A 27040-nucleotide genomic window follows, 5' to 3' on the forward strand; every position below is an offset into this window, starting at 1 on the left:
TGTCTCCACGATGGTGCAGGACCTAGAGGCATGAACCTCCCCATACACGGCAACCCCTGTCCCTCCCTCTTCCTGCATGGCAGCTTTGAAACGCTGTGAGAGCTGCGTCGGAGGAGCCTTGGCGCTGAAGTTTGTTAATTAATATGCTACAGTTACCTGTGTCAAAAGCTTTCTTCAGATCAAGCGAAACTGCTCCTCGTGTTTCTCTTTGATCGAAGGCAGTGAAGGTGTAGCGGTGGGCATTGGCCGTGCCGTGAGGATGGGTGTGCCAGAGGGGGCACTGCTTTCGGCAGTGGTTGTTCATGAACTGCAGGTAAACCACAGGAGATGAACCAGTACCGCTCTGCTGCTGCTAGTATCAGCGGGGCATCCTCTGATAAATGGGCAGAAGGGGTCCGGCTGGAGAAGCTGCTAATTCTTTGGGACCATTTCGTATTATTTTTAGGAAATAGCAGCATGCGGCTCCTGGTGGGTGTCAGCGAGCAGCAGCAAACGCAGGAATGTCTCCTTGCCTTTGCTTTTATCTAAAAAGTGCCTAGTCAGATCAGTTAATTCAGGTTGGGTTCATTGGGTAGATTTGAATGGAAACACCTGTGAAGAATATTGGAAAGAGATAAACATGCTTCATTTTTGAATGTTAATAATTTGAAACGATCAAAGGCAATTGCAATAAAGCAGAAAGGAAAACAAAATCCTTGAAGGAAGTATTCCAAGTAACTGGAAAAAATAAATGAGAAGCACTAAAAGCCATTAGGTTTTCACTGCTCCATGTCAGCCCTGGCTCTCCCCCTTCCAGCGTCCTCAGCCTCTGTCAGGTCAGCAAACAAATTTTTCACCCAGTCTCAGCATTAAACTCCTTGTGCCAGTTTGGCCTTGGCTGGGATGACCAAGGAAGGACGCAGGGTCTGATGTTTCACGATTAAATGGAGGTTTAGCTGTCTCAGGGTCACTGAGGGCTGACCAAGTCGGGCTCTTGGGAATGAGGTTTCTGGCTTAGGCAGCCTCGTCTTACAGCTCCTTGTGCTGGTCTCGGTTTACAAACCTGGTGAGCTTCATTGTCTACATTTTACACGGTTGCGTCTGACCTCCAGCTGGAGAGGTGACCACTCGCCAACTAACTTGGTGGAGAAACTGAGTTTGGTGCTGGTTCAGCTCTCCTGTCTGGCCGTACGATGTTCATCTATGTGTCCGTGCATGTATCACGAGTGCCTGGGGTTGGAGCGTTCCCTCTGCTTTCAGGATATATCTGCCCAGGTTTTGAGGTGGGAGGAGAAATCTGCTCCCACACTGTTTCAACCCCAGCTTGAAACCATCCTCGTTTGCCCATTGCAGAAACCCAGCAAAATGCCAAACTTGTGTCCATGCTGTCAAAAATTCCGGTAAAAGGTAAAATTCAGGCCAGGAGTACAGAATGCCTCTGCTTTCTGAGTCCCCCACCTCCAGGAGGAGACCAAGCTGGCTTGCGAGGGGCAGAGGAGCGGATGCTGTGGCGCTGCAATACCGGCTTAGCAAGGCATCCCTGTATTTCCTGGCCACATCAGCTTCTTCTGGGTGATAAAGGCAGCATTTTAAGTGCTTTATCTAATATAGCTGTGCAATGACAACCTGGAGATCTCAAAACGCTGTTGTCCCCCAAAGAAACCCCGAGGAGTGCAGAAAACTGCACTCACGCCAATTCCCCAAGGGAATGGCAATAAAATTAAGATTTAAAAACAGCCCTGAATTGTTGGGTTTCTGTGTGGACCCTGTCATTGGGAGGGAAAATGGAACAAAAAGAGTTTCTGCCCTCCGCACCTCACCCAAATAAAACAGCCGGCTGGGGCTGGGCGTACGCCGAGATCGGATCGCAGGAGTTTATTACTGCTGGCAGCAACCTCATCAGCCCCCGAGTCTGCAAACGCCTTAAAATATCTGCTTGGGGTTTCTGGAGCAGCTATGCATCCTTTTGGGGTTGGGTGAATTTTATGGCCATAATCAGATGCCTCCATTTTTCATTTCTGCTCTTTCTACCCAAAATGTCTGACAAGTCCAGCTGCTAAAGGCAATCTGTAAAAACCAGGGCCTGAACTGTCAGATCGCCCCAGTACTGCCTCGTCTTCTGCCTCGGCGCTAATGAGAGATGGGGTTACGCTGACAGACGCCGACTAGCCAGGGAAGAGAGGGAAAGGAGAGCTGAAGTGATAAACTCCTCAATTTAAAGTGACATTTTTCTGTATTACCCACTGCTCTGGCTCTGACAGCCTTTGCAGAGTTAAAGAAGATACTGGGAGGGGGGGGGGGGGGGGAGGGGCGGGCAGGGGAAAGATACTTCTCCCTGCCGGGCTCTCGCGGTGGGATGTGGGAGGGGTGAAGGGGGCGTGAAAATTTGCCCTGTTACTGGGGCAAAGTATTTGAGTTGACCTGGAGCGTACATCCTCTCCTGTATGTAATTTTTCAGGGAATTTTGAAGAAATTCCTCAGGGAATTGGGGAATGGAAAACTTCCATCAACAGTAGGGGAAGAAAAAACAGAAGATTTGATTCCTACACAGGATGAATTTTAACATTATTGTGAAAAAGCAGGATCTTGCTCCACACAGCCCAGATGATGGGCGTTTCGGGAGCTCGGGCTCTACCTAACCACAGTGAGTTTATCCCAAAGGACCCTGTGGATGGGAGAGGTCAAAACCCCAGTTCCCATGAGGCATCTCCAAACCCCTCAGCAACGGGGCTGAGGCTGCCCAGGGCCTTCTGTGCTGGGGTGTGCGGACACATCGGGCATGTTCAGCAAGGGCTGGATCTGTATCGCCACCAATTAAGAAAAAACTGGTCTCCAGGGAGGCCAGACAGGCCTAGTGCATAAGCACTAAATCAACACGCTAGAAGCTCCTGCAGGACTGCCTCTATGGGAAAAAAGATAGCCGTTGCACAAGTAATGTTACTAATAGAATTAAAACCCCAAACATTTTCCACAAAAAATGACAGATGATCTACAAATAAATAACCTCTCAACATAAACACAGCAAGAAAAATTCATTAAGTGCCTTTTAAAAGCATTGGATTTGACTTAGCAGATCTTTTTCAGATGTTCCTCTCTAGCAAACCTGAACATCAAATAATAATTATGTAAAAGCAAGTACTATAATAATAATAACAATGCTGAAAATGCATTATGCATCTCTTTCTTTGATAAAGGTCTTTGTGCTTTTATGAAATGTTCATTATCAGTACTTTCCCCCTGTATCTGAAGAAGAGAAACCAGCACTTTAGAGTCTGAACACTTCAGCGTGCATGGCAGAGAACAGAGCCAACGTGGTATTATTTCTGATAGACTGATGTTATAAAACCCTCCTTCATGTTCCCAGAAAAATTCTTCCTGTTATTTATTTGAAATTAAAACCAACTTGGAAAAAGATTTCCTTTTTTATAACAGATTCAGCTAATGTTCTGTTTTCTTGTAATTTATATTAATAATGATTGCTCTAATCTTTTAATGTATTTCAACAGTTTCAGCAGGTTTATGGGGAAAGATTGCTATTATTTACCTCAGTGACTGGTTTTATGGAATAACTGGAGCTTTCTGTGGAGGTAGATCAAATGCTCAAGTGAAGGAAAATAAAATATAATGCTGGTTCTCACCGCTCATGTAAGAAGCAAAAATACAGACGGCAAAAAGGACAGGGTATATATTTAAAAAGTTAATATCCAAGCCACTCTAGACTGGCTGGACTGGTGCTTTTTTGTGCTACTTATGAGTGTGGACAAAACAGAGGAGGTCACATCAGGTGACCCACGATGTCCCAGGACATGTGGCCCAAGACAGGACCCTTCTCTCTCCCTATTTCCCCACACTGTGGTTTCGAGGATACTCTGCATTTTTTAGCTCTTACACTGCTGAACACAAATGTGCCTCCTGACCCAGGTTGGCCAAAGCCTCCTGAGACTGGAAAATAGTCCAGCATATATTTTTTTTTTTCCCATGGAACAGGATAAAAAAACCCAGCTGACCCGTATAAAGGTGTTGCAGTGAGTGGGGCTGGCAGGCTGGTGCTGGAGACAGCCCTCCCATCCCTGGCACAACGCGAACGGAGCCATGGCTACCAGCCCCTGCTCTGAGCTGCCTCGGCGCTGGAGCTCCAGCAAGTCAGGGATCCCATCCAAAGTCCCATGAAGTCAAGGGGCTCCTCTTAGCTTCAAAGCCAGGAAATACATTCTTAAAAGCTGAAACCAGTTTTGTAAACACTTAGGCCTAAATCTGGAAACCTCTAAAAATGTAATATTTTTTTTCTTACATGATAATTGGGAACATGTGTGTCCAGCTCCCACTGCGTTTTGGAAGCATCTGCCCCAAGACGAACAAGCCCTGCTGCTCGCCGGGCTGGAAACTCCCCAGCTCTCCATAAACGTGCAAAAGAGAAGCCTAAGAGCTGGCAGGGCGAGCACTGAGGGTTTCAGGAGAAGTGGCCCCTGCTTTACGGCTTTGAAGACGACAGTTGCGAAGGCTTTCAGATGCCAAAGGATTTGGCAATGGGATTATCATAGCAATTAACGACACATGAAGAAACAGTCAGGGAGGAATGTGATCTCTTCCTTCCCTGTTTGAAGATTTTCTGTGGGCAAAACATGATAGCTTTATTTATCCCCTGTCAGAGAAGAATTCCATTTTTTCTTGCAATAAAAAAGGTCTGCAATGATTTCTCAGACTATTTCAGATATGTGAGATGAGTCATGACGGGTCTGATGCATCACATAACACTTGTCCTTCCTCAACAGCAGAGTGGATGAGCGCTGCAGAGCACAGGCCAGGGATAGACACATTTGAACTTCTAAATGTCACTGAGGTTTTAAATTTGAAACATTATATGGGGCAAATGTGGAATAAACCAGGCAAATTTCCTCCCAAATGATGACCCTCGTTTTCAAGCCAACTTGAAAGCTGACTGAAATTATGCAAATCATCAATTCTGAGGAAAAAAATTTGGTGCTTCCTTTCCTCCTACCAGAAATATTTGTTTTGGTGCAGCAAAATGCAGAAGTATAAATGGAAATCAAATACACAAAGAATTCATTGAAAAAACAAGCTGTACTTACCCAACACAGTTGCAATCATTTCCTGTGTTATCCTTGCAAAATTAAGAAATACTCAGAGCTAACCCTTTTGAGGGATTGCTACAGATACCACAAAGGAAATTTAACAGTAACTTCGAAGGGGTTTTTTTTGTCTGTGATGTTACTCCTTAGACACCTTAAAAAAAAAAGAGAATGTTTTGCTTTTACAGAAGCAGTAAGACAAAGATGGGATGCAAACAATTTTGTATTCGGATGACTGTCATCGTTTCCTCTCACACGGCTTTAAAATTTGTGCCTTTGGCACCTATTACTCTTGATAACCATACATTTCTGATGCCATTTCTCAGCAGTGAGCTTACCATCTTCAAAATGACTCATTGCAGAAAAATCCATGTAGTGGTGGGGATGATAAAATAAAGTCATCATGAGAGGGGATGAAAAACCTAACAGCCTGAATTCAGGTCAACAGCAGCGCTGATTATTTTGAAAGAAGTCCTATATGTATAAATCCTTGGCAGTGCCATCAACTTATTTTGTATCAGACAGTGAAATTAGGAATTTTCTCTTAGATGAGGCCCTGATCCTGAAGAAAAATGCTGGCCTGGAGACTTAGTGCCTGTACATGCAACGGGTCTGCGTGCTCGTGTTGTAACTCAAGCAACTATTTGCAAAATCAGCTTTTCCTGCGCTGCTCTGCAGAGCCTGGCTGCTGGTCATGCCATTGCCTGCGCCAAGCCCCGTGGGACGGGTTGCTTTGATGGGATCAGGTACTTCAGAAGAGCCTGGGTATGCCAGGTCTCTCCAGAGTCTTATTTCACCATGGGGCACATCCTGGCAGGGCCACCGGCAGGCTCTGGCCATTCCCACCGTCAGTGACACAAATCCAGGGGCTTCCAGCACTTCTCCCAGAGGGAAGGTTTCACAATGGATTGAAGTTCAGGCTGAGAAGATTTCCTGGTGTGCTGCCATGTTGGCTTCTGCTTTGTTCAACAGCAGCCACCTCTGTCCAACAGCCTCTTGCCTCTTGGACATTCTACTCCTCAAATGCTGCCATGCAACCCTCGGCGCCTCCTCTCGCCGTGGCCAAGCCCCTCTGCCTGAGCGTTTCTTCATTTTTCTTGCTCTTCCCAAATGCTGTCCTGTTTGTCTGTATTTCTGACCTTATGAGCTGCCCAGAAATACAGAGTATATATTTTCAAAGCTGTTGAGGTTGATATTTTTAATTCTGCCTGCAGGAATGGGATGCCTTATTTCTTTATTTCTTCTTTTGTTATTGTTTTTTTGTTGTTGTTGTTTGGTTGTTCGGTTGGTTTTGGTTTTGTGGCTGGCATTAGAATCTCCAAGACAATTCTGAAAGCCTCAGCCTATGGATTTAGGGGACAGGAACGTGTGAAGGAAGCATCCAGGCCACATGAGGAAGGGGTGCTGTCGCTCGGGGCTCTGCTCAGCCCTTGGGGTCACTGTGCCATGCTGAGGCAGGTGGGAAATGTTTCCCCAGGGCTGCACTCAGACCCCCACACTCCTGGGGATGAAAGCCACAGAAAAGAGGGCATCGCCACGATTGCGCCACGTGCCACGTTCACATCAGCCTTCCCGCTGTCACGCTGCATGTATGACACTTTTTACAGATATTTGCTGGCAGTAAGGAGGGACAGAAAACACACAAAAAAATCTTAAACCAAGAGTTAACTCTGTTTAAAAAGATAGTGACAAATCACATTTCTCTGTACAAATCTGTGCAGAGCCAGAATCCTCCCCTGTGTAATTTCTGACTTCAATAGGCAAGAGCTGGTTGCAAGCCGTAATTAGAGCTGGCCAGGGAACAACGGGTTTGTTTCATGGCAACTTCTGAGGTTTCAAAATCTGTTTATGTTCTGCAGAGGAAACGAAATCAAAACATTTCTAATGTGAGATGGGAGCCTGTCAAAATGTCCATTTTCTGAGTAGAAATATCCTCGTTTTGCTGCAGGTCTTCCCCTGCCCTCTTCACTGTGGTCGGGGCGCGGGCCGTGTGTGTGGCCAGGAGCAATTACGGGGTGGATACGCCTGGGTGTCAAATGCATCGGTGCTCAAAGCAGCCCATGTGTTTTGATAAAAATAGATGAAGTTGAAAAGACCATGATCGCTCTTGCCTGAAATGTTCAGCTTGTTTGGGATCACGCTGGCCTGGTAATGCATCGCGCCAGCACCCCAGTGGGGCAGAGGCCAACCTAAATGGACACGCTCCTCTTCTGTTTGGTACATCTGTCTAGAAAGAGCTTAAAAGTCTGATTTTTTTTTCTAAGGTCTAGCAAAGGCTTTAAAATATCTGCTCTGCAGTGATATTAAAGGCCCGATGGCATACTTGGCAGGAGTGGATGTCTGCCCGGGAATCGCTGGCATTTCCTCTCCTGCCCCACGTGTTTGCTGACCGTCTGTGCCTCCACTGCTCTCCATCCCAGAGTGGCTCAGTGCAGCTGCATACTCAGTGTGTAGCTCATAAAGTGCTTTGCAATCCTTTCCATGAGAGCTGCTAATCAATTATAGCTGGATAGTTTAGTCCTAACATCACTGCACTTAAGAAGTGTTCTTTGACACTGAAAGAAGGACTTGAACTGGCAGATACTGGTGGCCCTTGACCTTGGAGCAGTTTGAGAAATAGCACGTCTCTATTGCTATGGATGCAGAGAGACTTATCAAAACCCCTACAGACCAAAGGACCGGGGTTTTCGTGCTGGGATCTATGCCACTGGAACGATGCATGAGTGAGATTGCCAGCCAAAATATTTCTCCAGTTGGGTAATATGGTTTTATAAAACTTGCAAGTCTGTAAAAGCTTTGGACAAATTTGTGATCTCCCAGATCAACTAAAATTTCAAAGCCTTGGAGATAGCCATTATACTGACATAAGAGGAGACCACCTATGGGAATCACCAGCCTTGCCCAGCTGGATGTCAGCAACTCTTTTCCCAGCCTCCTGCACCCAAAGAAATTTCCACTCTGACCTCAGCTAGCATGAGCTGTTGCCTTCAGTGAACAAGATGGTTTCAAATGGAGTCCCACTTTCACATACCAGCCCCTGGCTTGTGCTACCGATTAATGACTGCTGCAATGAGGTCGACTTCTCTGTGATCTCCCAGATCCCGTGAACTGCAAGAAGACAAATGCAGGCACACGCAGGCAAAGAAGGACTCTCCTGGTGTTGGCATCTGAAATCTGGGCCCTTACATTGCCTCTAAGCTGGGAGAAGGGGAGCTGCTGTTTGGAGGTGAGACACAACACTTCTGCAATGTAACACGTGCCCCGAAAGTTCAGCTTCTTTCTAAATAACACGGCCCCTTGCTTTGCAGCAGGGCGGCCAGGAAGTTTACAAAAAAGAACAGAAACTGTTCTCTTCTGCCAGATTCACCATCATCACATGCTTAACCCCTTTGGCATGTGAAGGAAACTCAAGGACTGCCTTTCCCATGTGAGAATACTTGGGTTCATTAATAGACTCCAAAATACACAGGAAACAGGGAAATTGCGGCACGGTGAGATTAAACTACTGCTTCCAACTCTGGACGGTGATGGCTGCCGAGTGAGGGCTGCAGTCTGCTTAGGAGCCCGAACCACAGCTTCCTTCCGAGCTGGGGCTAATTTCATTCAAGGGAAAGAAAAAATACACAGCTGGTTAGATAACGACTTAGCCCTCCATGGTCCTGGTCTCTGGACCTCTGTGCAACTGTGCCTGGCCACCGCAGGAGGTGACACAGGGCCATGAGTGGCTTGGTGGACCTGGGAGCAGGCTGAGTAGTGCAGATGTTCGGGGCAGGTTTTTGGAGTCCTTGCAAAAATGGCATGTGCCCTCCAAAGGCCTTTCTCCAGGCAGTATTTTCAAGGGGAAATGTTCAAAGGTGTTGTTGAAAATGCTGCCTCCTGGTTTTCCCACCCCAGCCTCACTGAGTGAAGGAATAGCCCTGGCTGGTGTCCTGTGGACTGGCATTTTTGCAAGAGAAACCTCTGTGCTTCACAGTCATTCAGGTCCCCGCTTCACCAGTGATAGAGAACCCCACAAGTGGGGTCTGAAGTCCTTTTAAATTGGAAACCTTGAGATTCTGAACAAATTATATCCTCTGACTCTTCTAGGAAACAGGATACACAGAGCAACACGGATGTGCAAAGTTCAGTGCTAATAATGGAGCACTGCTGTGAACTGCGTGCCACCGCAGTGTGCAAACTGGTGTGTGCTCAGAGAGCCAGCTAAAACCATCACTGGCTGTTGGGGTATTTCCATCAAACAAAATCATTCCTTTCACACTTAAAATAGCACAATCTAGATAAGGATGGTAGGCAAACTTCCAAAAAATCATTTGTCTTCTTATCACTCCAGTCATTGCTTTCCCCAGGGATGTACAGGAATTAATTCCCTTTACTCACAATTAGCAATTTTTATGACTAAGGTTCTTTTCTTTTTTAGAACATTTTGCACATGAAAAGTTTGTCTAATTAATTTTCACAGAGTGGTGAGTCTGACACCAAAGCAAAAGAGCAAACTGAGGAAGACAGATGTAAAAATGTGTCGACCCAGGAAAGGACAGAGCTGCTTGGGTAGGACGGGGTGCTGGGGCTGCTCTCTGCAAGGCTGGGGCTACGAGGGCATTCTGCTGCCTGGCTGCACCGCTTCCCTTCAGAGCCAACAGGGCTGGCCATCCCCAATCACCTGGAAAACCCACCCCTCAGCTCATGGCAGCTGACCTGTGCCCTCCCTCTTCCCCAAGTGCTTCAAAGCCGCGGGGAAGGCAGGCACTGTCATCGGCACACTGATGGGCTGCCGCACCTCAGTGCGTCAGAAAGTATGGGGAGATACCAGCTCTCCCGTCCCCCTCTCGTCCACTCTTCTCAGAGGAGTCAATGATTTCCAGCTCTGCTGCCTCACTAACATCCCCCAGCAGTCCCACTGACATCTGTGGCACTTCTGCGACAAAATGCAATTTGAGATGATGAAGGGGCAAAAGCCTGGCCCTGGAGTGTGCTCGTACCGGCCGTTATCGCAGTACTAACAGCAGCAGACTAGCTTATTAAGGGAAAGGAGTGTAGTAACTTTAACAAGGGCACTGGCTTCCTAATAGCCTGAGTACCTTCCTTTGTACACTTCTGAGTTCAAAAGCTTTTCTCCGAATAGCTCTCTGCTGGTTATATCACCAACAGAAAATAGCTTCGAGGGAGGAAGACAGGTTTCTTGAGCATGCAGACACATGCGCGTGTGTATCACCGTGCGCTTGTCATGCCCCGACTTTCAGCTGTCAGCCGGGCCGGTGCTGGGAGCAGCAGCTATTCCTGGGCATCCCTGGCACTTGCCAAACCAGAGGCAAGTCACAGCACTGCAGGGTGGCAAAACAGCAGGGATTTGAGTAGCTTTGAGCCACCAGTTAGAGGAGATAAAGGAAAATAAAAGGCTGAGAACAGGAAAACCTCTTTCCCCAAAGCGTATGCACCTGAGGCTAAAGAGCCTGAATATTTCTCAAAATCCTTCACTTTTTTTTTTTTTCCCCCAGATAATGTTTCAACTGTGCTAACCCTTAAAAAAAATTACCTTAAGTAAGCCGAGGCCCATAATCTTCATTTTGCAATGAGCAGGCCATTCCCTTTGAGCAGCCAAACATGGACAACGCTACCATCACAGGGAGACAGGTCCCACCTCTGCTTCTCCACAAGCCCCCCAGAATAAACCAGTGTGTGCCGACCTGTGGACCACCTTCTCATAACAACTATGAACCGTCAACATGCTCGTTCCAGAGACAGGCTGAGAAAAACATCCAGTAAGCCCGTGAAGGACTTGTGTTTTATGAAAGGAGAGTCAAAACATTAGCAGTATGCAACGGGCGGAGAGGACACGCAGTGACCGCCAGCCGATGGGACCTGTTGGAACTGTGGGTAAGTCAACCAGAAATGTCGTGCTCATTTCATCTGGTAGCATTTGGTCCATTTATTTTAATTGCAAATAAATGCAAAGCAGAAAGAATGGGTTGCAGTTATTGTTGGAGCTGGTAAAACATTTTGTGTGAAGAGGGGGTTGGTCTTCAACCATCCAAGTAAAACGCATTGCCTAAACAATAAAGCTTAAAAGATGAGCAAATTGCTGTTTATGGGCTGTTCCAGTTCCATACCACTCAGGACGAAGCCAGGGCTGAATACACATGCAAATTTGCTGCCTAACCCATTAAAAAAAACAAGCCTTGTGTGGGATTTGAGCCATTTTAAATCATTCGCTCAGAGCAAAGAGGAAAGACCAGAGCCGCAGCAGCCGGAGCAGTATTAGTGGGAATGTTATCAGTCCAGATCTGCAAACACTGGTGCAAGCAAAACACATGTGAAGGACGTCACGTTAATGTAACTGGTTTGCGGTGGCCTGAAGAACTAACCCAGACAGCGCCAGGTGCCAAGCAGCCCACCTCAGGCTGGGGAAGGGGAGCATTCCCCGTGCACGTTCTGCTGCCTGGCCCAGCGCGGGCTGGAAGACATTTGCGCGTCACCCTTCTGTGTGCTGAGCAGCTGGACCAGATTTTACAAACTCAAGCTGGTTTGGGGAATGCAATGCCTCGTTGGCATGCGGCTATTCAAGCTGGTGCCTATTATGTCGCTCATATTAAAATGCTATGAAAACAGGCATTGTGCACTGAGAGGCTGAGCAAACCTTGTTATACAGTAATTATGCAATCAGTACATAATCTAATTTCGGTGGCTGGGGTGTGGAAGGCAAGTTTTGGTTCCTCGATGCTTGTAGGGGTCTCTAGAATGAAATATGTGTATAGACATATTTACAACCAGTGGCAGTAAAAATTCTGAGCAATGCTAACTATATAGAGCTTCTGTGATGTTGAGAGCAACTTACAAAAGCCCCGCACAGCTGGTTGGGCTCAAAAAGACTCTTCTACTCAATAGTCAGACTTTCTGCAATTGAAATGCTCTACAATTAACAGCCCCTTCTGGAACAGGGCAGAAAAGAGCTTTCAAAACCCATGAAGGGTGGGGTTTTTTGAGGTTTTTGCAGCTCTTCCCCTGAAGTTGAGAGGAAGCCAAAGCTTTTCAAAGCTTTTATAAAACAAACAAGCAAAACCAAATCCCCTCTCCACCCTCCCAGCGAGAGGAACACCCTGGATGAGCAAATCGCCCTTTACTAAGACACTTCCCTGGTGGTGATAGTCCCACAGGCTGAACAAGAACTGGAATTCACATTTCTTGCCTCCCTGTTTTTTCACATCCCTGGTGCTCAGCGTGGTTTGAACTCGACTATTTGCTGCGGCGCGGTACAGAGTTTGCTGGGGGAGAATTTTATGGTTCAAGTCTGCTGACAAACCATTTCCAAAGAAAGTTCAGTCAGGGTGGGTGTGTTCCTACAAAAAAAATTGACTTTCCCCATATCCGCAATTTTTATAGTGTTAGTGAAAAAGCTCCCTTAGCCTTCCTTTCCAGGGACATGTAGTCCTGTGGCTCTGCAGGGAAGAAACTTAGAGAGTCAAAGAGGAGTCCAGGATTTCTGCTATCTGATGGGCCAAATTCTTTGCCGGTATAAATAGATTGAACTCTGCTCAGTGGGACTGTGGCCATTTATGCCAACAGAGGACTTGGCCTGCAGTCACAGCCTTTTTCTTTTTTTAAACCACAAGAGACGTGACCCTAACCGCGTGCAGCTGCGTTCAGACCCCGGCTACCACCACTTTCTAGGCACGCACGGCTATTGTGGTCAGCGGTCCCCCTCGCTGCTTCAGCCTGTGCCCAGGAGATGCCGGGAGACACACGAGGGGATGCAGAGCAGGTTTCGAGAGCCCATGGACATCCCCATTTTCTGCTGGGTCTCAGGAGAAGAACTGTCAGATGTTGCAGCCCGGATCAGCCCAGTTAAGCCTGGGAAGCCTGGAGAAGATTAGGAATAGACGCAGACAGAGTCTATATGTAGGGCTGTGGGCATACGTCCCAGCTTGCCTTTGCGTGTCACAGACATTCACGGAAACTCCCTAGAATGGACTTTCTCAGCCATTTCTCTTCCTGCACCACCTGTCCCAAGCTGCTGCATTTTGCAGCTCTCTGTCCCTTCCTCAGCCACCCCACGGCTGCTCGCCACCACACACTCCTGCAGGGATTGCTGCCTGCTGCTTTTTCTCCTCTCCCAGAGATCCAGATCTCTGGTCCCTTGGCAGGACGGTCCCTGGGGACTGAAAAGCAGGGGGCTGTGCTGTGTCCCCTCCACACAGGTTGTGGCCAGGGGTCCTAGGCTGTGTCCCTGCCATGCAGAGCTCCCACAGAGGTGGCTGAATTTCACAAGGGGAGCTTTGAAGGGCTGAACACCTGCGTGGGGTGAGCATCAGGACTGAGGGTTTGGGCTGGTGTCAGAAAGCCCATGGAGGCTGAGCAGGTTTTTTTTCCAACTCATAAAAATGTGCTTTAAAAGCTAATTGATTTGCACATCTGGTTTCTACAGAGCGTTTTAAAAAGGCAACTTGTGACCCTAAAAAATACACAACCACCAACACACAAAAGAATTCAATAAATCATTAAAATGCTGCATCCACAAGCACAGCCGTGTCTAGTGTCTAGCCCTACAGCTTCTGCATTTTTGGATACGTGAAAGCCAGGGGTTGCCATTGCCAACCAGCTAAACGCTGCAAACCATGGCCGCCTCTGGCCAGTCATTGCCCCTTTGAACCAGCGTTACAAAATCTTGCTTCCCAAATCCCACCTGCAGAAAATTGCTTTTGCTGCTGCCCCTGCAAAGGCGTGCAGGGAAAGTGTCCCTGGGCAGGAACAACGCAACACCCCCCGCGCCCCCCCAACCTGTTTTTAGGTTGTTGTTTTTCTGGTAAAATAAAACTCCTGCAATCATGCTGGCTGTGTGGATATATTTCTGGCTTCCTGTCCATCCACCCCTGAATGATTTGTTCTTCCCCCAGCCAGGTTCAGTGATATCGATGCTGGCAGGATGAAGGCAGACTCCTCTTCATCCCTCTGCCTCCCAGCCCAGGGCAGCACTTGCTCTGGGTGGTGATCCCCATATGACACACAGCCTGGCAAGGGAGGACATTTCCACTCTCATTCTCCTTTTTTCTTGTGTGACATTTTTACTTCCTACAAAATTGTGTATGCCCTCTGGACAAGTGATTAAATTAGAAGATCAACAATACATGAAGAAGGAGTGGGATCAATTCACGGAGAAGTGGCTGAAAGTGTTTTATTACATCTTTTATCTTTTTTTTTTTCTGGGAGATCATTTACCAAATCATTAAAACAAAAATCAAATGAACGGGATGACCAGAAACTAAAAATTGCCTTTTTCTTCACAAATTGATGTGATGACAATATTATTTTGAATAAAATAAAATGTAAAAAATTAGATTAGCTAAGACTCCTTTTGAGGTTAGATTCTAATCTCAGTTACCCCAATAGCTCACTGATTTACTGTAGCAATTCAAACCATCGTGTTCACATTTACCACCTAGGAAGCGGACAGGGCTGCCATGGCAGCCTGTCTGATGACAGACTATATATGCGTACTCAGCACCTGCTTGCCAAAACACAAACCTCCAACGTTTTCTCTACTTGCACCACCAGGTCAAAACTCTTAAAGAATATTGTCCATCAACATGCAGGCAGTTTTACAGTGCTTCTTGCACCTTACAATTACATCCACTTTCACCTCCTTTTACACCAGCAGAAGTCCAGAAGGCGAGTAAGAATAAAGCCCCGCTTCCAAAAAAAAAAAAAACCTTCCAAAATGAGAGAAGTTGCCAGTTTTTATCAAGTAATAATTTCCAGGTGCAGTGAGCTGTCAAAGCACAAGATGTGCTGAACTGGGCTGGGAATAACATTGCTGAAATCACCAAAAAATGCTGCAAATCCCAGTGACAGAAACCCTTAAAGCTGCAGGAGGGACATCAGGCATGTTGCCTTTTCCTGATTTTCTCTTGCTCTTTTTTAACCTTACTTGAACCGCTCGTGACTGGCAAGAGCATCGCCTTCTGCTTGAATCTATCTGGATACAGGATATACAAGCCAGAGACAGATCCAAAGCCTGTCAATTATCAGCAGACAGGAGATGATCACACACTTGAAATGGGTCCAACATTCAAAAACATGTGCTATAAAAAGGCAAAAGATTATTCAATCACAGAAAACAACAGTGTAAGACCTATTAGAGCTGGGTCACCATGTTTGCATTGAGAGCTGTATCTTCTGCTTTCGCTCCATCATCTGCTATCCACATGACTCCACTTAGCAACCGTATCTGATTAGGCCAGTTTGTGTGCTGGGTGCTATTATTTTTTTGTTTGAGTTAGTGCCTCCTGTTTTTTTCTACTTCCCAAAAATGTAGCAGTACTGTCTCCTTGCACCCAGAGCTTGGGTGCGTGGTTATTCCCTTTTTGCGTGGAGCAAAAAGCCAAGCATCCTCACTGGTGGAGTTTTATTGCTGGGATGGGAGAAAACAAAACCCATTTTCATGCAAATCCCCACTGTCTATCAGACATCATAGTTGTCAAGCAGGTCATTAGAGGCCTACTGTGTAAAATGAGGATTACTAATTAGAGCTGAAGAAATAATTTGCAACAAATAATTTATCCAATGAATTTAGATTTTTTTCTCCTTGCGGAGTCTCTGCGAGCAGGTTGTTTCTTTGCCAGAAATGGCCTTTATTTGAAATGGTTTTAACTCGTTACGCTCGTTGTGATTGATTCTGATTTCTCAGTATTACTTTTCTAAGCTAGATGGTTAGTTGACGTTGATCACAGGATATGGGATTTATCTCCTGTCTCAGGTGTCAAAATATGACTGAAATGAATAAATACCAATATATGCTTAAAACGTGTGTTCCCTGAACACTGATTTGTGAACATTACAACACGAGAGTACTTTGGGAATTTTCCATTAAAATACATTTATCTAGCAAAAAATGTAACTGCAAAATCTAAAATTTTACCCTGAGAAAATCTCACATAAGGCAAAAAGGGCCTCCAGCCCATGGTGTGCTATGCAAGTCTTGTGAGTGCGTATCACCAAAAATAGGAAAACCAAGGAGTTTATCCTTCAGGGAAAAAGGAAACTGATGCATCTGGCTGCTAACATCCCCAAAGGCCCTGTAGGACTCTACACATATCCATTAAATACAGAAGTAACTGAAAATGAAAACTTATGTGACATGATTCATAATCAAAGGAAATCGGATTTAGCAAAATCTGATCAGTTCACTACGATGGAAAATGCCAAAACATGGACTTTTGGATAATTTTGATTGACCATTTCTCTTCAACCCATGACACATTCTGTTACTTTGGCTCAAAATGTTCATCTGATTCATTTTGAAAAGAGAAACTGAAATTTTCTATTGATTTTCATCCTGTTACAAAAGTCAATTTCTACAGACATTAATTCCACTATGATGCACTCTATGAACATTCAAAGAAAGGTGAAGCATGAAGAAAGGAGCAAAATTCACCCAGTGATTTAATTCCAGCATCCAAGCACATATTCCCGGGAAATCATTGCAATATTCACCATCTTATTAATGACACGGGGCAAAGTCACACCTATGGCTGATACTACAAAATCCTGGATTGCAAGGGAGCAGCTTCCTTTTCAGCCCTGCTAATGAAGATGATGAAGAGCGGTCCTAGGGTGTGTGCGCGTGTGCCTGTGTGTGTTAAGACAGTTTCAATGAATTAAAAAAAGACAATTTGTACCAGACTCTTCAATTCCATCTGCTTCGTATCTGGAGCACTTGGTGTTCCCTGCGCTGACTCACTTGCCTTTGTGTTTGCAGGCGGGAGAGGCAGCATCACCGCCTAAGAGGGATGGGAGATGGAGAGATACTTGGCAGGAAAGGGGGGGGAAGCAGCAAACACTCAAAGCTTGGTTGTCTAGTCTAAACAGCTCCTGAGGCAAAGCAGGCAAGGTTGAAAAAGCTGCCGAGAGGGAAAATAAGTGGTGAAAGTTTTTTGCTTTGTGGCCCCTCCGTGGACATTCTACCCTTCCAAAACAAACCCTGGGGGTTTCAGGGAAAGTTGTGGGAACCAGGACTTTCCTCCCAGAAATCAGGCATTTTGGAGCATGGCTGCTGGGCATCAGGTGCTGGAGTCTTTTACGGCTTCCTCGCCTACAGTCTTGGCTAAGAACAGCCCAACCTTTGTTTACTGTCACCAAAACCAAAGATGACTTCATGAAAACCACAGGAGTCATGTGGAAGGGGAGATAGGCTGGGACAAAAGGAGGTCTGTGGTTCAGCACCATTTATGCTGACTGAAGAGCACCTGTGATAAGGTGACGTGGTGGTCCTGGGAAGGAAGAACCCAGCAAAGTTAAGGAACATGGCCTGCATTCCCAGCTCAGCCACCAGTGCTGTGAGCAGCCCTGGATAAGTCTCTTTTCCATTTGTAAACTGGGAACAACCACCCTTCTTCAAGAGGTGCTTTGAGTTCCCTGGATAAGACATTTCATATAAGACCTAACTTACTATTTTGGCACATAAATAATAAAGCATGCATAGAAAGGAGCCCAGATCAACCCCAAACCAAGGTAAATCTTATTCTAGGCCTGCCAGCCCACTCTTCCACTGACTGACTGTCTCTCACGTGCAAAATGGGCGCAGCCCAAGCATTATTTGTTTCCACATCAGTCCAGTTGGATCCACAACATCTATGTGGGTTTGGAGCGAGGCGAAAGGGGCGAGGTGTAATGGGTTCGACCACCTCTGTGGTGGATGCCATCCTCTCCAACCACCTCCCTGTGGGAACGAAGCCTTTCATGGAGCCACACTGCCGCTGGGAAGACAATAGCAGCACGGCTGCAAACACAGCACTTCTGTGTTTAAATACATTTTCCCCCAGAGTGAGCGTAGGTTTAAAAAAAAAAAAAAAACACAACAAAAAAAACCCACACCAAAAAAAAACCCCACTGAAGAGAAAAATGACCTTATTCAAAGCTGGCTGAACTCAATGGGAAGGCTCCCCCTGAATTTCAATGAGCTTCAGCAGGCCCGTGGGGCTGGATTAACATAAGAGCTGGGAGGAAGATTTCCAGGTGCTCCCCACACCCAGGGCCAGGTTTTCCAAGAAGACTCAGCACTGATGTGTTTTGCCCTCCAGCTCCGTAATGTGTTTACAGCCAGGCAGCCTGGCAATGGCAAGGAGAGCTTCTGCGCTGCATAGGAAACCTTATATATATACACATATATATTTCTAAAAGAGATTACCGAACTTTCCATCCGTGGCAGAAGAGATGCCACATGCTCGTCCCCGATGTGCCCGGCTGGCTGAGACACGCGCCCACACTGCCAGGGTAGGCACCGGTGCAGGGTTCGCCTCTCCAGCCAGGCTTGTGATGTCTTGTTGTGGTCTCCCTGCCGTGGCTGGGAGAGCTGGGATAGCACCACCACCACCACCACCAGCTGGGGATGAGAGGGGGATGGGGTGAGCAGCATCTCTAGGAGAGACCTGCCCTCCTTTGCAGGAACGCAGGTGGATGCATCAGCCCACAAAGCTGCAGCCCCTCCTCAGTGTGGGCAACTCAGCTCTGGGCTGGGGAAGAATTCTTCCCTGACCCGTGTCCCCTCCGCAGAGTTTAGACCAAGAGGAGTGGTCCGGCGGTACATCCCTGAGCCGCAAAGATTTCCCATCTCACGGCACTATATTCCCAATCTCATGTGGCCAGACCCATGAACACTGAAGAAAGAGCCGCAGTTACTCCCAGCGCTGCCGTTACTCCCGTTATTGCAGTGGATGGGGTTTCATTGTCGTGTCGTGTCTGATTTCAGCTGGCAGAGAAACAGGAGTGCAGCCCACCAAAACCCCATCGAACCGTTGCCGGGTCTATCAGCAGTGAAGGAGCACCGCTGGGAAGGCAGTGACATTTGCAGGAGGGTTTATACAGCTGGGAGGTATTTAACCCTTTCTCCCAGCAAGTTATTAAAAAAATGTGTATTTGAGAGAGCGGAAAAAAAAATCAGGCCTGCTTGTGCTAATTACCAAAAGCACAATGACTCAGTTAAGATCTCTGAAGGAAAGAGGATCCGTCTTCAGCTCCCAGAGACATGTCCGTGTGTCTGCAGTCGCTCTCATTATTTTAATGGGGACCTGAATTTGAATCGCAGTCCGGTTCTCCGTGCTGCTTTGGATTGAATACAGCTGGTACCTCACGGCAGCTGCTGCCGTGGGAATCTCACTAACGAGACCTGGATCCCTCTCGTTCTGACTCCGAATCTAACACACTGGGAGTCAGCCTGACCATGTGACCCCTGGCGCTGCCTCACTGAAGACCTAAATGTTGCCTTTGCAACCTCTCCCTGTGCTTTTATCCTTCAGCTGAAATTTTAAATGAATCCCTAGAATTAGCCCATCCAAATAATTTATTTATGGGTTTATTGCACTGACCTGGTAAGACTCAAGGTCGGGGCAGATGTACCAGTGTAATGCAGGGCACAGCCAGCCTAGACCCCAGCACTCGGTCTTAAAGACATTCTCACCAGCATTATTTCTGATTTTTGTTTTGTTGTTTTTTGGTGTTGTGTTTTTTTTTTTTTTTTTTTTTTTTTAATGCAGAACTGTATGTTTTAGAATACACAGCTGTCTTTGTTCAGAATAAACCAAAAATAGCAGATTTTCCTCTGCTTAGCTGGGTGTTAAATTATTTACATTTCAAAACCCATAAGTAGAAACAATGACTGCATTTCCAGAGCCTGCTCCTGCTGTCAAATATCCTTTTCTCTTCTGCAACCTAATTTAGACTTCCTTTTTAGAGTTGCAGTTTAGCTCCATTTTCAATTATATTAGAGGAACTAAGATTTCAGGCCATTATCTCATCATTTCCATGAATAGTGACAAGAGATGTTCTCTGTGAAGGCAAAGATAGCCCTCGTGGTGCCTGCACACGTGGTGGCCCATGGCTGGGGATGCTTGGACATGGGGAGGAGGAGAGGAGGATTCAGTCCCTGCAGTCCCTTTGGGCTTGGGCCATGTGAAGGTGCTTTACCTCACCCGTGCAATCCCTGCAGGGCTGTCCTTGTCCCCTCCAGGGGCCTCTCCAGTGAGATGCAGTGGCAGAGGGCACTGCCCATGGTGCCTTGTCCTCCATGTGTCCCCTTTCTGGAGCCACCGAGGCAGGTAGTACTCCCCAGGGTGCTTGTGCTGTTGGGACACCAAGCCTGGCTGGGAGAACATGGCCACTAAAGCAAACCCAGAAGAAACAGCACTGCCATGGAGGGTACTGAAAACCCAAGGAGAAATCCCCAAGGCATGGCAGGGTGGCGCATCCTGAGACGCTTCTCGTGGTTCGGGCTGCGATGTTAAACCCAACGCCTGGAGACCAGCCCAGGTCAACAAAGCTGCTTTGATAGGGGTGCAAGTTGGGACCTGTACAAGAAAAGGTCTTGAATATCACATAATTTCACCAGGCTGCTTCTCTGAAGGGCTGGCTGAGCCTCAGCACTTCTTTACTAAACCCCAAACTCCCCTTGGCACCTTCCTGCTTCCCGCTCACCCTTGCCAGGTGCTTCGCACTGCCATTGCCAAAGCCCTTGTGCAACTGCCAGCAACCTTTGCCCCATTCCCAGTTAAATCCCTGTGTGTGTTACTGCTGACACGGTGGCTGCCTATCCAAAAGGCGGTGGGAGTGAGCAACAATGTGAACAACCTGGCCAAGAAACATAGACTTTAGCTATTTTTCTGCATCGGTTCACCAAAACTCATTACATTTGTTACTCTTGTAGCCGACCAGCATCCCAGCGGTGCATACTCTTTGTGGACACTTATAAAAGGAATATCCTGCATCTAACTGGAGGCTTAGCACTGCCAGCCCCTGTGATTTTATTACCAGTCTTCTGATATTCAGAATTTTTCATAAAGCTAGCTACAGCTCTTGGATGCAAGTAATTAAGTGAGATTCAGCTTTCACTGAGAAATGAGAGGAAGTTTCTAGTCCTCGTGTTTTAGAAAAGCTGGAAAATGTGCCTAAAGGCACAGACTCCAAACGGCAAATTAAAAGAACCAATATGTTTTATTTCTTTTTAAAACAATTGTGATTTAGGGACGGGAATGGGGGGCTCAATTCATGATTTATAGATTCTGCACTTGGCAGCTCTCCAGTCTCAATGATGGCTCCACGCAGATGGATCTGGGGCTTTCTGAGAGAGGCTCAGTGGTTTTCACCCAGTTCCCCACAGCACTTTTAAACAAAACCCCCAGAAAAATCTATGTAAGACTTACTCTACAGTAGGCACAATTCAAAAACGGTACATGTGGTCTTTGTAACTTGGTTAGATCTGAAATCTCATGTATTTAGATTCAAATGGCAGATACTGCTACCCTGCCAACATGCTGAACAACACATCTAGCTGGAGTGGGTGGCACTGACGGTTTGAAAAAATGGGCTTCTGTGTGTATTTTGGAGGGCTCAGAGCAGGAAATGGCACTTTTTAAAAACTGGCTGGTATTTGCATTGCCCTGTATATTATTTTTTAACCGCGCTGTGCTGCTGCTCCCTACCAGACCACGAAAAGCACCGCATGCACCACCGCGGCTTCCCTCTGCGAAGGCTGTCGGGGGGCTTGGCTGATCTGAGGCCAGCTGAAATCCATGCAAACGCCAACTCCAGCAGCCCCCAGCTCCAGCTGTGGATGCAGCTCTCTCTTCCAAGCGATTATGGACGATGAGACATGAGTAGGCATTAACAGCTTTATTGCCCCATAATACCAAATGCGCAGTAAATATCCTAATAAAAAGTTGTTCGTCAGGAAGGCAGCGCCTTGTCAATCTTAATACCATACCCGATATACATGGGCTGCATGTGTTTGTTTTGAGAAGAAACACCCAGATTGCCTTTCCCAATTTATGAGGTATAAGACCATGAAACGCTATCTCACTGCACCAGCCCCGAGTTACAGGAGCACAGTTAAGTGTCGGTAGATGTGAACTTCAAACACGTGTATCAGGGAGGCTGAGGGTGAGTCTTATACTACAGGTGAGCAGAGTGTGGGGTATGGTTAGGGAGGCAGCTGCAATGCCAGGCAGCCCTCGCTGAGTCTTACCCCAAAATTGCAGCTGAGCTATCTTTGGAGAGGGGTTTGTGTGGTTTTGGGCTGAGGCTCTCCAGTGCTCCTTTCCTCACTGGGCAAGGGTGGGGCTTTTGGATGGGATAAAGCATTTCTGGTGGGCATCAGACCTATCACCTTATGCTGAGGCATCCTCTTATGTAGAGAAAGGGCTTCAAGCAGACGTTGTACTTTCAACACCAGGGCTTGTACAGGTCTCTGCATGAGTTGCCCGTGTTGGTCCTGGTTTCTGGAGCAAACCCTTCATGACGGGGCTGTACACACATTCCAGGTCACGACCCACCTGGCAGTGCCCTTTTTCTGCTCCTTGACCCATCCCAATGTCAACATGACCTTGTGCCTGCTTGCAGACTTTTTTGTTTGCTGTAAACTCTTCTCCTCCAGGGTGTTTGTGCCCTAGCACCGATCACATCTCTGAGAAGCAGCAGGAGTGTGCTGGGTGTTTGCCAACCCTTGGGGAAAGTGGGAACATTGGAGGCCATCATGGACAAAGCTCCTGCAGGGTTTGGTCGCAAGTCACAGGGCTGCGAGCAAACCTCTCTGCGTGGGCATTGCTCAGCGGGATCATCCCAACCACATCTCCTCAGTGATGGGACAGAACTTATTTATTCCTGCACCCCTTCCCTCTCACCTCACATTTTACTTCATTCTTTCAGTGAAAACCTGTCGGAGGCAGCTGCAAGCAAAACAAATCCCTGCCAAGGCTCATCTACCAGCGAGCGCCTGCAACCCGGGAGCCTGACTTTGCTTGTCAGGTGGTGTAAACCAAAGCCGTGCCACCGCCGGGTGTAACCAGTGTAAACAAGAGGATGCTGCTGCCTGGCCAGACCTGGCACCGCTGGGGAAGGGATGTAAACAGCTCCACCTTAAACTGCAGAGAGCACCTTAAGCTTTCTTCTGGCCTCCTGCCACCGAAACCGCTCCAGGCTGAGCTTTAATCAGAAGGAAGCCTGCGCTTTGCACAGTGGGGGAAGGGTCGGCCAGAAGGACATTTCTCTATTGATTTTTTAATTTTAAAAGTTTATTTCTTGGGTGGTGGGTTTTTTTTTTCCCCTTGACACAATACATTTCAAATTGATTTTGCAATCCTGTCTCCCCCATCCTTGTACTCTCCCTCTCAAAGGTAATTGAGATGAGACATTTCATTTGTCCCTCTGGCATCCCCTGGTCCCCTGTGAAGCTCTCTGAAGAGGGTTTCTACAGCTGGGCCCTGGGCAGGGACACACTGGGGAGGGGGCGTGGGGTCAGCTCTATTCGAGGAACCCGTATGGGTACATTTTGGGATCAAGGATGTGTCTCCTCCCTCAGGGGTTCTTGGATGGAGCCTGGATGCCCTTTGCAAAGCACCCGCAGCTCCCCTGTGCCCCAAGCTGTCCCCCCACTCTGTGGTTCTCCCTCCAGCCCCGCTGATGAGACAGTCTGTTTTTCACCAGGCATTTCCTGCTAATCAGACCATTAGTCCTTGTGCTGATTAACCAGCTAGTTCTCAATTTAATTAAAACATATGCTTTTTTGAAGAGCCAGAGGTTTCAATCATATTTTATTCTTATCGTTCCAGATCTGATTGGCATTAGCCATAATTATCAGGGGGAAACCAAAGCAATTAACCCTTTCCCTTGCTGAGGGGTCATCAAATTTAGCATTGACTGTTTTCGCAGGGAGGCTGTGGATTTTTGTAACACCGCTTTGCACCAGACCCTAAAGAACTCAAAACGTTTATCATAACTTTCAAAGGGTTGCTCCATTTCATTCAAATACAAAGCAAAAAATATGCCAGCAAGGAAGCCTAGCACGAAACCAGTATCATTACGCAGAGAAAGCAATGTAGGGCCAGATCCTGATCAGAGCGCAAAGCAGATCGGGTGGATTAGGTTAGGTTTCTGCCTGAGCAGGGTCCACTTGGTCCTACCAGGTCCTGGCCAGTGCCTGTGTGCAGCTCTCAAGCCAGCAATGGAGCAGTTTGTGCACTGCTGCAGCCTGGAGGAGGCTTTGCAGTTTATGCTGTGTTTTTAGGCTGTTGGAAACTGGGAGACTTCAGCAGCCAAGTAGGAATTTAGGGTGGGGAGAGACGTGATCTGTCGCAATTAACCCTGAACATCGGGTATATGATGACAGAAATGTTCTAAAGTTTGTTTTACATTGAAAACAGTGAGAGCTTGCTCACCTGGGGGTGCCTGGCCATACGCAGTGGTGCTCATGAGACACCGGAGGAGGATGTGAGCACAGGCGGACCAGCAGCACCATGACCCCCGAGCCCAGCTCTGCTGCTCCCATGGAGCACCGGTCCCGCATGCTGCAGGGGAATTTAGGACAGAGCTTTTTTTTTAAGGCTTTGGTATCATTACCAGCCTCAAAAATATTTGGCTATAACTTACTTCTGAGGTTTGGGCTAAGTCCAGGGACTCCAGCAAGAGAAAAGTCAAAGCTAAATAAACGAGTTCAAGTTCAAACCTCTCCAGCCCCAGCCGTGGGGCGTTCCCCTGCCGCCACCCAGGATGCCTGGGGTGCTGGGAGAACCCTTCTGCAGAGAAACTGCTGCACAAAAGGGTTTGGAAAGTATTTTCCAGAGGCAGCATCTTTCATCTTGCAAAAGAATCCAAGCTAATAATTTGCTCCTCTGCATTTCCCCATGATGGCAAACTGCACCTTTTGGGATTTATCCCTTTCCTCCCCACCTGACTGTGTTTCCCACGGCCCACGGGGCCACATGTTTTATCCCTCCAATAGCCTGAAGTAAACAGGCGCTCTGCAAAATATCTTCCACTTTGCTTCTGCTTTGTGTTTCCTGTTGGAGGGCCACAGCCGTTCATTCTTGTAAGGAGCCGCAGCCCTGCCCTGCTCCCCTCATCACACCCGAGGTTAAGCCCGCTCCGTGCACCACCCCGGATGCAGAGACACCCTTGCAGAGATGTGAGCTAAACCCTCAGTCACCCCACAGCCCTGAGCCTGGGCAAACCTTTTCTTAAGCCTTGAGAGCATTGAGGCATTTGCTCTCCGCTTTGCACGGGCCCCCTCCAGCAGTGGTCCCCCTGCACCTGCTTGGCCCAGCCTCGTCACGGTTATAAACAGATACCACGGCATTTAGGGGATTGCACAGCCTACTGCTTTTTGTTTGAGATATTGCTTCCATCAGGAATGCTTTCCTATCCATCTTCCCAAACTCGTATGGCCAAATGGAAATAAACAAACACAGATTCACATGCTGGAAAAAGACCTGCCTCAGATCTCTTGGATGGGATCATGTTTGGTCCCAGTGGGAATATCCATGGGGCAGCCTCTCACCCTGGCACTGGGGATGGCTGGTGCTGGTGGTGTGATGCCCTGGGCTCTTTGCTTTCATTTCAGCCATCCCCTGGGAGCTCTCATTGGGTGAGGATAGACAGGGTAGTCCAGCTCTGGCAAGTTATGTTTTCCATCGATAAAATTTTCTCACCTTTTGAATGCACACATACTGCATTTGTGCTGAAGGAATTGCACCACGATGTGTGCACGTGTTTGTGTGTGCAACAGCAGGACACGCTCATATAGTCGCACACCACCGTTTCTGCCCCCAGAGCAATGCCTGCTTCATATCTGGGGTTACAGAGAGGGACTAACCAACTGTCCCATCTCTGTCTGCAAGGGGACATGATGCTGCTGCCTCACCTTTGAAACGATCCCCCATACTGGTGCCTGGCACCTGCTACGGGGAGGCTACCTCACACCAAGGGGTGCATGGATATTCTTGCACCAGTGGGCTGCACGCAAGCGAGCTGCCTTGAAGAGAGTCATCTACAAGGGAGATGTTGGCTCTCTGTGCCGGTAGCATGTTTTTCTGCTTGAATTGCTGTAACATCAGCCAAATAAGGAGGGATTGCAGATTATCACAAAAGCAAGGGAACTCCTTGGGTTCAACATGCTGGGAATATCAAGCTACTGTCTGAAAAAATACAAAAAATGCTGTTGATTCATTCCTGCAGCCCCTGACATATAAATTAGGTAACTAACCTGACCTGTGACTGTTTCTCCAAGAGACTGGCTGAGACATGATAAATATGCCTTTCAGCATACCAGGGCTGATTACTAAGAGTGCTATGGGAATAGCTCAGAGCCGCATGGTTACATTATAAAAAAACCCAAGATGCCACTTAAGGCAGACCACACCACTGTCGGAAAGCCCTCAGGTCCCATCCGCCCAGCTGCAGAGGAGCTGTGCCAGGAGCACTCAGCATGGTGGGATGGGTGATATTTAGGGTGTCTTTAAGGAAAATGCTCACTCTTGTTCATAGGAAAAGGACTTTGGACTGTTTTTTGTTTGCAGGATGGGGTTTGGGTTTGTGGGTGGCCTTTGCTGGTTGTCAATGTAGACACGGAGTGCCTCCCTGCCTCCTGGGGCGGATGAAGGCAAATTACCCCTCTCCAGGGCCAGGACATGCTGCACTTGGGAGTCAAACCTCCCCAGCCCCTGAAGTCACGCTGTCAGTATTGCCACTGATAAAAGTGGCTTTCCAAGCATAGAAAAAAATTGTTTCGTTGTCATCATGCTGGATTTATTGCATGTTGACAGACCTTGGAGCAGGGCAGATCCCGCTCCCCCCAGTGCTATGGGATCATTTGTGGGAAATGTTGGGTTCAGGACTCGCTGGGGAGGGGCCTGGCAGAACATATTTGTTTGAATTATCCCCTATTTGTGTTAAGGCCATAAAACTTGCATGTGTGTCCCAAAGCCCGAGCTATAAAGTGACCAAGCCCCAGCCAAGGAGGTGGTTGTGGGCTCTTGCTGTTGGACGGGTGCCAGGAACAGCGGTAGTACACAGTAGCCCTCTGGAAAGCAGTGCGGCTGGGGCGATGGATTAAACCTACTCTTCAACCCAAATGCAACACCTTGCACCACACATTCCCCATTAAAACAAGGACAGGAACGTGGCACTGGCAACAGCTTAGCTGACACCCTGCAGGTGAG

General features: G+C 47.4%; 2 long non-coding RNA genes across 2 annotated transcripts in view; one reads left to right on the forward strand and one right to left on the reverse strand.

Moving 5' to 3' along the window:
• Nucleotides 1–25761, forward strand: part of LOC308072747 — a 28313-nt gene extending 2552 nt beyond the window's left edge. The window contains exon 2 of the long non-coding RNA XR_013931778.1: nt 4298–25761. This is a non-coding gene — a long non-coding RNA (uncharacterized lncRNA). The remainder of the gene's footprint in view (nt 1–4297) is intronic.
• The window catches only part of LOC308072745, a 181783-nt gene that overhangs the window by 29898 nt on the left and 124845 nt on the right, over nt 1–27040 (reverse strand). The window contains exons 4-5 of the long non-coding RNA XR_013931776.1: nt 5070–5223; nt 157–591 (exon numbers count right to left, since the gene is read on the reverse strand). This is a non-coding gene — a long non-coding RNA (uncharacterized lncRNA). The remainder of the gene's footprint in view (nt 1–156; nt 592–5069; nt 5224–27040) is intronic.

The sequence above is a fragment of the Falco punctatus genome (assembly GCF_963210335.1).
Source record: "Falco punctatus genome assembly, chromosome: 13".
Lineage (NCBI taxonomy): Eukaryota > Metazoa > Chordata > Aves > Falconiformes > Falconidae > Falco > Falco punctatus.